This window comes from Haliotis cracherodii, unplaced genomic scaffold (genome assembly GCF_022045235.1).
Source record: "Haliotis cracherodii isolate W230 unplaced genomic scaffold, xgHalCrac1.p SCAF_25, whole genome shotgun sequence".
NCBI classification, from domain to species: Eukaryota; Metazoa; Mollusca; class Gastropoda; order Lepetellida; family Haliotidae; genus Haliotis; species Haliotis cracherodii.
Genome location: NW_027266281.1, coordinates 7949508 through 7961350, shown reverse-complemented (window position 1 = coordinate 7961350; position 11843 = coordinate 7949508). Strand labels below are relative to the sequence as shown.

At 40.6% G+C, this 11843-nt stretch overlaps 1 pseudogene; it reads left to right on the top strand.

Annotated features, from left to right (window-relative positions):
• Nucleotides 1-599: 599 nt before the first annotated feature.
• On the top strand, nucleotides 600-10482 carry LOC139472722 (uncharacterized; annotated as a pseudogene).
• The last annotated feature ends 1361 nt before the right edge of the window (nucleotides 10483-11843 follow it).

Genomic DNA, 11843 nt, shown 5'->3' with positions numbered 1-11843 from the left:
AGTCCTCACACATTCCACCAGAAGAGCTCCACTGCGCAAACGTGTCACATTTTAACCTCCCCACAATGGCCATGACTAGATCTGGATATACTGAAAGGGTTCAATTTGATTGGTTCATGATCTGTAGCTTCGATCACAAGGAATCAACATGAGTATTAGCCTTATCAGACGAACTTGTTTCCAAATGTCTTCGTCTAGAAACATAATGATTGTTAGCCATGGTGAGAGAGGGAGGGATTTTTTTAGGGGTGGGGGATTGGATGGGGAAGGTATATGTGAGACTTCATGCGTCATAGAGACCTGGGTGTCTGCTACGGGTGGATCAAAAGTATATGTTGTACATTGGACATAGAGACCCTGGTTTTGGGGATGGGTAATAAGTAAGTTCCACAGCGTGAGACTAATAGAAGTAATTTACACACATTATTAATGTTGAGGGGTTGGATTGAGATTAGTTAAAGTAAACGAGCAATCTTATATTTTTTAAGTTACTTCAATAGTAATAATACTCTCAACGCGAGACTCTTGTGGCAACATACTTTGTATGAAACACGATACTCTGTTGAAGTTTCCCGCCTTATTTGCTGCTGTGGTACCACATGTATGTACAGGAATTTTCTGTCAGAGCATTCCCGAGTTGGCTTTATGTCAAACACGTGAGTCAGACTAGGTTCGATGTTTCGATCCAGCACCAACGCAGTCTTCTCATAACTGCGAAGAGCTGCATATCATCCCTACACGATGGAACTAACAAGGGTTGTATTCATCATTCTTGTGTCGTTGTGTGGTGTCAGAGACGTACATGCTGATACCAACTTGGCAGCCTTCTCTAGAAAACTAAACCTGCTGGACAGAACGATCCAGGCGTGGACAGGCACAGTTGCTGATTTGGGGACTGAAATGAGTAACAACTTTGACTTGCTGAAAGAAGAACTGACTAACACGTTCATCCCTGCCTTGATAAAGCCTCTAGTGAAGCAAGCGATGACTGGCATCCTGAAAGAAGAATACATTGGCAATATTATAAGCGGACGTGTTCTTGATGTAGTTAACAGCCTGAAAACTAAAGTACATAACACAAAGACACAACTTCGCTCAGTTAAACGACAGTTCAGACAAGTTAAACGCGAAAGGGACTCTTACAAAGTGAGTCTTGGCAAACTACGAGGGGAGCTGACCAAAGACATCCATCGGGACTTTCAGGGAATACAGCAAAGGGTAAGTACAGACACTCACACACTTTACACATTCACCTATATCAGACCATAAAGTCTGGTATTTCTTTTCAGATCTAGTCTATTTAATAAGCAAGGTGCTCTATGAATATTCATGAGCCTGTGTGTATTTGTTATCTATCACATGTTGTTGTCAATGTTAATCTGCTGCTTATCACACAATGGAATGCATATATATATATATATATATATATATATATATATATATATATATATATATATATATATATGGAACATATCGCTATTTGTTATAAACCAGAAGTTGTTATCCATAAATTTGTATGTTTTCCATCTCGAATGATAAATAATTCCATATAAGGTAGTGCGTATTACGATGGAGCTATGACTCACACCGACAGGAATGTTTGTAGTAGCAATGCACATGGTGTTGATGTAATGAAGCAAAGAAGTTGTAGACTGTTTGGAAAACATGTTTGGAAAGCAGCAGCTAGCCTGGCTAAATTTCAAGTACTCTCAGGGTTGGGTGTCAGCTCACAAGCCCCCAGACATTCAACAGGCTATTTAGCCGAGGAATTACATGCATTACGATCATGCAGTTCTACTATTCATTTGAAACCATGGAAAAATAGAGTTAGCCGTCTATATGGCATTAACACAGTAAATATACTCTCCTAAAAAAGAAACGTAAAGGTGAACTATAAATGTTGAATTTAGTTCATGTAAATTGAAACAATGAAATAATTGTTTTCCACCGCAAATCACTCAGGTAGTAAGTCCCCAATTGTAAACAATCACCAAAACACAACTCCTGATGAAACATTAACCCTAAACAGGTCATTGTTCCAAATGCATGGAAATGTCAAGTGGAAAAGGATCACAAAGCGTGATGCACGTGGAAATTGGGGAAGTTCTGCTCCAAGATGAGGGATGACACCATGTCAACATAGGGTTTACAGGGCACATCAATATAGGGTTTACTGGGCATGTCGACATAGGTTTTACTGGGCATATCAAACTGGGGTTTACTGGGCATATCAACATAGGGTTTACTTGGCAAGTCAATATGTGTTTTTTTGTTCATATCAATATTGGATTTACTGGGCATGTCGACATAGTGTTTACTAGGCATGTAAACATAGGGTTTACTGGGCATGTCAACATAGTGTTTACTTGGCATATCAACACTGGGTTTACTGGGCATATCAAATTAGGGTTTACTTGGCATGTCAACAGAGGGTGTACAGGGCATGTCAACATAGGGATTACTGGGCATGTCACCAAAAGGTTTACTGGGCATGTCGACATAGGGTTTATTAACTACAGAAAAATTTACTAGGCTTACAAATATATAAAATACTGCAAAATAATTAGAATGACAATACACAATATGGTGGTAGTACAAAATCCAATGGCAGTACAAACATATCAAATTGATAGCAATGGTAATAGCAATAAAGTCAGAGATAATAATATTAACCAAGCAGCAACAATGGTCAAGCTTCCAAAATTGGCCCAGGCTGAATATCCAGGGTGAAAATAGTATCTTCACACAGCCTCTGGAATTGATGTAATGTGAGATGAGAGAGGCATGTTATTTCCCGCTTATAGACTCTAAATACCTTCTAGAAAAATCCATACCATTTCGTGTTAGTCTATAGCTGTTCTAGAAGATTCCAGATTGTACTTGAACCCAAGAGAATCAACGTACAGTAACTTCCACACCACTGCTTACATTATCTAGTAATACATTACTGACAACGGTTTATCACTAAAACACAATGTCATGAATTTCCACTGAATCCTTATATAAACAATATAATCCAACTACAACATTGCCATGTTACAAAACCAATTAGAGACCTTGCATCACCGTTAGCAATGGCTATTTTAACACTATATGAATTGAAAGCATGGATCTATTAGGTGAATATCCTGTATATACACAAACTGTCAGATAAAAACCACTGTATATACTCAAACTATCAGTTTATACTCCTGTATATACTCAAACTGTCAGGTAAGTACTCCTGTATATTCACAAACTGTCAGGTAAATACTCCTGTATATTCACAAACTGTCAGGTAAATATTTCTGTATATACTCAAACTGTCACGTAAATAGTCCTGTATATACACAAACTGTCAGGTAAATAATCCTGTATATTCACAAACTGTCAGCAAAATACTCCTGTATATACTCAACCTGTCAGGAAAATAGTCCTGTATAAACTCAACCTGTCAGGTAAATACTCCTGTATATACTCAATATGTCAGGTAAATACTCCTGTATATATTAAACCGGTCAGGTAAATATTTCTGTGTATACTCAAACTGTCACGTAAATAGTCCTGTATATACACAAACTGTCAGGTAAATAATCCTGTATATTCACAAACTGTCAGCAAAATACTCCTGTATATACTCAACCTGTCAGGAAAATAGTCCTGTATAAACTCAACCTGTCAGGTAAATACTCCTGTATATACTCAAACTGTCAGGTAATTACTCCTGTATATACACAAACTGTCAGCTAAATACTCCTGTATATACTCAACCTGTCAGGTAAATACTCCTGTATATATTTAACCGGTCAGCTAAATACTCCTGTATATACTCAACCTGTCAGGTAAATACTCCTGTATATATTTAACCGGTCAGGTAAATACTCCTGTATATACTCAATATGTCAGGTAAATACTCATGTATATACTAGTACCCAACCTAAATACTCAGGTTGCTTTGGGTTTTTTTTAATCTTTCGAAATTACGAATTTTGCAAACGTTGTGACTAACTTTCGCTTGCCATGGTGACCACGCCCAATGACATAATGGACCGTTGTCCCAGTTTTGCGGGGGCGGTCAGGTAGCCTAGTGGTTAAAGCGTTCGCTCGTCACGCCGAAGAACCGGGTTCTATTCCCGATATGGGTACAATGTGTGAAGCCCATTTGTGGTGTCCCCCGCCGTGATATTGCTGGAATATTGCAAAAAGCGGCGTAAAACCTCACTCACTCCTAGGTTTGCTGATTTCGTTCTAATATTTTCTTGGTATTTGTGTTTTTAGCATGATTAGTGTATGAGTGTGTCGATCAAATGATCCACCAGACTAAATTTAAATTTCATCATTACAGATACAGGAACTTGAGGAACGTGATGCGCTGCGTGAGAAACACATCCAAGACTTGACGGAACAGAAACAGAAAGGTTGGATTTCTATAACCTGTTGGGAACATTTAAAACTGTTTTTATCATGAGCATGTGATGATACCAGGTGTTTGCCAAGAGGGTCAAATAAGGGCATTGTGTCGGACATCATTTTGGTCACAGACGCGTCAAATTTTGATATGCCCTCCACCCTGAGGCCTTGGGTGTTATAACCTTGATTAAACAACGTCTGAGTAAGGGTCAGTTGATGGTCTTTGAAATATTTGCAGAAGGAGCGTGCTTGATTGTATCTAAAAGCTTTTTAAATATAAACACCAAAGGCTGGAGTTGATGGAATATAGACATGATACACCAGTCACATGTTTCTAATGGCAGCGAGAAGTGTCATTGATATTTCTAACACTGTACAGTAGACATGATACACCAGCCCTGTGTTTCTAATGGCAGTGAGAAGCGTCATTAATGCTTCTAACACTGTAGAGTAGACATGATACACCAGCCCTGTGTTTCTAATGGCAGCGAGAAGCGTCATAAACACTTCTAACACTGAACAGTAGCGCTACCCGTAGGTCAGGACATGTTCATCCTTTTCGCGTACAACTGGTGTCATCACTGATTTTCAGTGGTCATTCACATAATTTTTACCGCTGTTTGCCCTCTATCCAAAATGGAATCTGTTTCGGCGGATAATCTAGATTGGTTATTCTCTTGCATTGGCAATTTAGCTATCTGCAGGCAGAAGGGGAGTTTCATCGCTTGGCCTTACCTCGATCAGCTCGATCGTTCGTTCGTGTAAATGTGGAAAAACACAACGTAAAAGCGTGATCTATAGTATACAATGACAGGTGGTTCCTTGAAATGGCAGTTTTCCCCTGGAGGCTTATCATATAGACACAATAATTTTGTTTTCGTGCTAAATACGCAAGGCCTAGTTGCATGGAATGTTGGCTGCCATTTTCATTTGGCGTTGATTTGGTTTGCCATTAATATAGACGGTGACATTTATCGCCAAATACATTCAGCTTTAAAAGCGCCCGAAGAGTACGAATAATTAATTTAACACTGGAATACAGACATAGGCGTAGATGTCAGTTGTTGGGTCCCCAAACCGGAACGAACATTCTTTACGTTTGTAGGGAAGTTGTTGAATGAAAAATGTTCAATGCATGCGCAGTTCTTTATTACGGGCGAAGCCGAACGCTGTCTGCAGATCAGTATTTTCTTACACAGACAACACAGGGGGTTCAGTGGCGGTGGAACCCCCCTTGTCGAAACATTAAAGTAGAAAAATATTTTAAAGCATAAATGAAAATATTATCAATTGATTTTTAATCCGACCTTAGAGTGATAAAGGTGCTTGACATATCTGTGAAAGATATCTTTGTATGACACGCGAAGTTAGTGAGTGAGTATGCTTTTGGCATTATTCCAGCAATATCACGGCGAGGCACGCAAAGTAACAAGAATCTGTGACAAGTCATAGACGGAAATTGATCAGCAAATATACTTCCGCCGCACATGTTGTGTGTGAGCTGCTTTTAACGCCGCTTTAAACAGTATTCCAGTTATATCACGATGTGTAAGCTTAATGTGGGAACTAAACATGAAGTGATGCAGGTGTCAGACGTTTACCACTTCGGTGAAACCCACGAGCACGGGTATGGTGCTGACAAACCTAGAAACATGATCGGGACGAACAGGGATTCGAACCCACAATCGCGGCGCCCTATAGACGACTGGGCCACCCGTGTACTGCCACGCCCAGTTCCCCGCCCCCCTGTACGTGACCGCAACACTGTAAACCGACAGACCACTTTACATCAGGCTCTTCATTTTCAACATCGATGTCTCCGAATCATCGCCTCCATCGTCTTACACATCATCGGTATCCGCTAGTTCTTCAACCCACAATCCCCTAACCGCATTCAAATAGTCATCCAATTATTTAAATAATTGTGAATTCAGACTCGGAAGAAAATGTTTGCAGGACCCCAGTGTCAATAGGTTTCTAACGCCCTATAGAAATATAGATTCTGATCATGGATACAGGAGTTAGAGCTGTTACATTGTCAAGGGTTTTCTAACGTCCTGTATATATAAATACGTATTCTGATAATTGGTATATAGCAGGTATAGCGACCGTTCCGTCACGCATATTAACACCTGTGTAGCTGGCTTACCCACTAAGAGATAAAACAGAATATGATTGACTCTTTCAGGAGAGTCCAGTTCAGTAACATATAGTCCCGTAAATATAGTTATCCTATTTATACAAAGGGACAGACAGACAGACAGACAGGCACGGTTGACCCCAGTCGTTTTAGGCGGCACAATTCGCCGTGCAGAGTTGCGTCCCTTAGGCGTGCAAGAAATCTATAATCGTAGGTTCGAATCCCAGCACTATACAATATTTCATTTTTTTCTCCCACATCAAGCTGACACACCGTGGTATAACCGAAATGCTGTTAAAAGCGGTGCGAACTAAAAGTGACTGAGGATATCCTTTTTGACGATTCTTTATCGATAAATTACTAGTATATCAGGGGACACGGGTGGCCCAGTCGTCTAAGGCGCCGCGATTCGCTGTGCAGAGTTGCGTCCCTTGGGCACGCCAGAAACCTATGATTGTGGGTTCGAATCCCGGTTCGCTCCGATTATGTTTCTAGGTTTGTCAGCACCATACCCGTGCTCGTGGGTTTCAACGAAGTGGTAAACGTCTGAGACCCGCATCACTTCGGGCTTTCCTCCCACATTAAGCTGACACGCCGCGATATAACTGGAATACTGTTAAAAGCGGCGTTAAATCCAACTCACTCACTCACTCACTAGTATATCAGATAACCAACGACTCTTTAACCCACAGATTTAGTTCCTACTTAACGGAATTAAGTATGCACATGTGTTATTGCTGGGACTGAGTTAAATACCTGGGCGCATTTATCTACAGTCAAATTTCATGTTCAGTAAAATTATTTGAAAATAACCAATACGAAATGTAACAGCGACAAGGCAACACTTCATCACTATGTCAGCGGCCGACATGTTTTACAAATACAACATTCAAAATGGTGGCTACCGTCGCGATAGCTTCGATGCTATGTTTGCTTGTGATAAGGTTGAGGAACTGGTCAGTAGTTCTTGGTAATTTTCCAATCAAAACACAAACATGAGTTCATGGTCTGATGGTTCTTAACAAACCAAAATGATGTCTCAGGGCAAGGGCCAGGCAAGTCGGGCTCGACCAGTTTAAAAATATGTTCCCTTGGTAAAGTGAGAAGAGCAGGCTTGCAGTCAATAGATCGAGTCGTTACAGTCAATAGATCGAGTCGTTACAGTCAATAGATCGAGTCGTTACAGTCAATAGATCGAGTCGTTACAGTGATTGATGTCATGAGCATCGATCCATGCTGAAGACATACTTAATTCGTAGGGCATCAACGCCCGAATCGAACAATTTTGTGACTGTTGTCGCATGGTTGGTTTGGTTGGTTTGTTGTTTAACGCCGCACTCAACAATATTCCAGCTATATGACGGCAGTCTGTAAATAATCGATAATAATAAACCAGACGATCCAGTGATTATTATCATGAACATCGATCCACGCAATTGGGATCGATGGCATGCATCAACCAAGTAAACGAGGCTGACCACCCGACCTAGCTTCTTACGACAAATTTGAAAAAATTTGAAAGTCACACATTTGTTGAAAGGCAACAACTTCTCTGAGGCCAGTAGTTATAATGTTTCCCTGCAATATATAGTTTTCTGAACAGCATATATGGGGTTTGTGGGTAGCCTGGTGGTTAAAGCATTCGCCCCTCAAGCAGAAAACCCGGGATCAATTCCCCCTCATGGGTACAGTGTGTGAAGCTCTGATCTGGTGTTCCCCGCCCAGATATTGCTCGAATATTGCTATGAACCTGTTGAAACTCACCCAACCCAACTGAACTGCATATTTTGGTCTTCAGCCTCGATCGACCCGAGTCAGGACCGGAGCCACAGAGAAAGGGCTGCACAGATGACGACAGTGACGACCCATGGTAGGTGGGAGAACCCAGCAGGTGGTAGATACTGTCACTGTCCAACTTTGTACGAGATGAGGTCACATCAACATGTAACAAATATAAGCCTGAAAGTTCACGCCACAAATCTTCATATAAATAGTCTCTACAATAACAAGCTGATACATGTAATCTCTTATTATCCTAATTATTTGAAACAAGTCAACAATTGTATTGGCAGTACCACAGTAAGTCTCAATCCAACAAGCGTGTACAGGCGCGGCTCAGATGAACAGCAATCTCAATGTTTGTGTTGTATATTTATGATAGTTGTTTAAGTGATTTGTTAGTCGCTAGACTACCTTATAGTTCTACCTCTACTAAGATAAATGGTTTTAAAATTGTATCCATCAGTCAAAATTTCAAATACATAAAATTTGTCGAATGGCCATATCTAGTATGTATAATGCTTATGTGGTTTGTATAGTTTTCTGAACAGCATGTTCTGTGTTTCAGCCTCTAGTGATCCGAGTCGGACCGAGGTTACACCAGTGACGACCGCAAAAATGCCTGCTACACAGGGTAGGTGGGAGAACCCAGCAGGCAGAAAACTCACACTTTAATCCCTCAAACAATTAACACGCTTGGGTATAAAACGCCGGGATCAATTCCCCCTCATGGGTACAGTGTGTGAAGCTCTGATCTGGTGTTCCCGCCCAGATATTGCTCGAATATTGCTATGAACCTGTTGAAAACAACTCACCCAACCCAAATGAACTGCATATTTTGTGCTTCAACCTCGATCGATCCAAGTCTGGACTGGAGCCACAGAGAAAGGGCTGCACAGATGACGACAGTGTCTAATGCTCAGATGAACAGCAATCTCAATGTTTGTGTTGTATATTTATGATAGTTGTTTGAGTGATTTGTTAGTCGCTAGACTGCCTTATAGTTATACCTCTACTAAGATAAATGGTTTTAAAATTGTATTCATCAGTCAAAATTTCAAATACATAAAATTTGTCGAATGGCCATATCTAGTATGTATAATGCTTTTGTGGTTTGCATTGTTTTCTGAACAGCATGTTCTGTGTTTCAGCCTCGAGCAGCCCGAGCCAGACCGCGAGGACTCCAGTGACGACCACAAAAAAGCCTGCTGCACAGGGTAGGTGGGAGAATCCAGCAGGCAGAAAGTTCACACCCTAACCCCTCCAACAGTTAACAAGCTGGTGCATAGACCCGTGTGGGTTCTGACTTGCTTCTTGCATGTCATCGTAGTTGTCAGTTGCGTAGATCGGTGCTCATGTTGTCAACCACTGGACTGTCTGTATCAGACTCCGCCATCTTATTGCTGGACTACTGCTGAGTGCGGCGTAAAACAAAAACAAACAGGCTGACATAAACCAAAGTAATAACTTATTATCCTCACATTTCCAAACAGCAACTGTGCTGACAGTATCATCTTATAAAGCTCAGTTCATCAAACGTTGACACTCTCCAGCCATACACAGAATAATGTTACAACTACTGGATGTAACAGAAAGATTTTAAACATTGAAAATATAATCCTTGATTATATAAACCAGCTGTCGTCCTTCACCTTGATCGTTGTATTGGCATCCATGTTGGAAGTGTTTAATGACGTGTCCACACGTTGAGGTGTGAATAATGTAGATGTATGACGAAGATGTCGGGAAGTGTACAGAGTGTACTTTACGTTACAGCGACTCCATCACCAGCAGACTGCAGAGACCTCCGTGACGCCAGCTGGAGGGGGAAGCTGGAGGAGGTGAAGCGGCTCCTGTCGCGGGGCGCCAACGTCAACTGTAGGGGATGGAGGAACTGGACACCGGTGATGTGGGCAGCAGGGTATGGACAGAGTGACGTGGTGGAGCTCCTGGTGAGTAAAGGAGACGATGTGTCACTGGTGGACGTGGTCGGTGTAAACATCCTTCACTTTGCCTGTTGGGGAGGAGGCTTGGAGACAGTGAAGTTTGTGCTGTCACTGAACGTGGTGGACATCGATGCCAGGGACAAGGAGGGGAAGACAGCGCCGGACTATGCTAGATCCAATAGACATCCGCGAGTGGTGGATCTGCTCAGGTCCCGTGGCGCTCAGTGACGTTAATGTCGTGATTTTGTAGACGGTGGAGGAGACCTGACAGTGACGTGGTGTGCCGTCCACGTCGTCGTGTGTTAATATGTCTTTATTTACGTGGAACTGTATGTTGTTTTTGGAGATGAATAAAACTTGTAAAATAAATTTTCAGACTTTTGTCATTTGTTGTGTTTGGAACTTCCCATGATCAGATGGAAAATTGTTAACTGAGTGTAAATAGAGATGCTGTGTGATTGGTATGTAAGCACCGCACCTCGTGATATATTCATGCATGTCGTTATAAATTTTTAAGAATGTTTTTTCTGATCATCGAGATCTACGTTTTGCTAACATTTTTCACCATTCCAAGTAAAAAATATCGGCATCAATTCTGCCTTACAGCAATCTTTCAACTTAAAATACAGCAGCAATACTTTGAAAGATACAAAGGTAAATAACAAACAAACCGTAAGAAAAGTACCGGGACTGGACGTTTTAACGTTCCCATTTCTTCAACCTTCACTTTGAAGTAGAAAAAAAATCAAAATACATATATCATGCTCACAAATACACTTCACAGTTTTGAGTTGAGGGAAATTCCCTGTTCTCTAATATCATCCACTGGGATTTTAGGCAAAGCACAAAAACTGAAAATTAGGTACATCGTCAATGTCGCCTTATTACTAAATCACAGCGTTATATACAATATAGTTTTAAATCTAAATTTCGGATATTTACTCAGAGAAATGATTTTTAAAAATACCATACAAGTGATCACTGGTATCTGTCTTTTATTAAATCACCAATGACCAATCGAAAACGTCGCCGATAATCCTAGAGTCGTTCAGAAAAATACGCAAACACGAGTGCTGAAGTAAACTTTCCGCCCTAGTGGATAGTGTTTTCAAAATCGCTGTATATGTATGCCCGTAATGAGACTCCAATAGCATCACGAATATTTCAATTCAGCTGCGATACATACATCCTTGAATTCCTCATACATTGTGGAATCAAATGTGACAAATAGTTTTTGTCACCGACACAAAGTGTCTAGATAAAATCAAGCAAAATAAATTAAGTGTGAAAACGAACGCTGTGCTCGTAAAACTGCACTTGTTTGAAATGTAAACAAAGCAAAATACAGATTTTACACAGTGTAGCATTTTCTCCCATTTTGAGCTATCGTTTCCCCTATTCGTTGCATACATTGGTTCAACATTTTCAGAATACACATAGGTAGAGATTCGTAGGAAGATTTAGGGAATTAAAAAAACACAAAGCAATGATTTTGTGAATTGAACAAGAATTTTCTTAGTATCCGTCATCGTACATCGGCAATGAAATTTATCAGAATAATTGACTATTTCTCTCGGTTTGAATCAAAA